This window comes from Chrysochloris asiatica, unplaced genomic scaffold (genome assembly GCF_000296735.1).
Source record: "Chrysochloris asiatica unplaced genomic scaffold, ChrAsi1.0 scaffold00039, whole genome shotgun sequence".
In the NCBI taxonomy this organism is placed as follows: domain Eukaryota; kingdom Metazoa; phylum Chordata; class Mammalia; order Afrosoricida; family Chrysochloridae; genus Chrysochloris; species Chrysochloris asiatica.
Window position 1 is genome coordinate 15,949,096 of NW_006408557.1, and position 1,189 is coordinate 15,950,284.

A 1,189-nucleotide genomic window follows, 5' to 3' on the forward strand; every position below is an offset into this window, starting at 1 on the left:
TCAAAGGATTCATTTTACTTGTATCCACTACCAACAATCATAGAAACAGCAGTCAAGAAATCAAATGACATATAGCACTAGGCAAATCTGTTGGCTGCATGTCTTTTCAAGTGGGAATGTCCCAACACAGAAGATTCTGGGTGGGGCTCATGATTCCACCTAAGACCCCATACTCTACAAAGGTTTAACAAGAAGCCTGTTTCCATGGGCTAATTTTAATTCCCCTTTTAGAAAATCCAGTCAGTTAAAGACTGAAGACAGATTACAAACTTTCTATCATCATAATCCCTACTATTCATTCCTAGCACACATACATGTTTATTTTACAATAGTAAGCAAGGGAAACCAATATCCACAAGACAGTGTAGCACATAAACATTTTTTGCTCTCCTTTACTGATTCAGCCTATGTCTCTAGCCATGTGTCTACACATAGAACACATTTGTTCCAAGGTTGTGTATAAATCACTATTTACCTCTATCCTATTTAACCCATGCATACCTCCCTAAGTCTTCCCCTACCCTCATTGTTCATATGGCACCTTCCATCTTCTCCCCTGCACCCAGCTAATATGTGAATTACTCTCCCCTCCCTTCCACCCCAGTAACCGTCAAAGAATATCCCTGTTAGTATGGAAACATTTTCTTAAGCCTTTACAATAATGGTCTCATATAACATTTAACCTTTTGTGATTGACTAATTTCACTCAGTATAATATCCTCTAGGTTCACCCATTTTGATGAGGTGTTTTGCAGATTCATTGTTATTCTTCAAGTTTGCATATCATTCCATTGTGTGTATGTCCCAAAATTTATTTATGCATTCTTCCCTTGATGGGCACTTAAGTTGACTCCATCTTTTTGCTATTGTTAATAGTGCTGCAATGAACATTGGTGTTCATCACATTAGCACATAGCTACTCGTGTCCTGGTTCATACTTCTTGTGGCTATGTACACAGTAGAGGGATTGCTGGGTCATAAGGTATTTCTATTTTCAGTTTTCTGAGGATGTGTCATGCCATTTTTCAGAGTGGTTGAACCATTTACAGTCCCACCAGCAATGTAGGAGGGTCCTAGTCTTGTATACCCTCACCAGCATTTTTGTTTTCTGTTTTTCTGAACTTCACTGTCATTGCTGGTGTGAAATGATATATCATTGTTGTTTTGATTTACATCTCTCCTGGTGTGT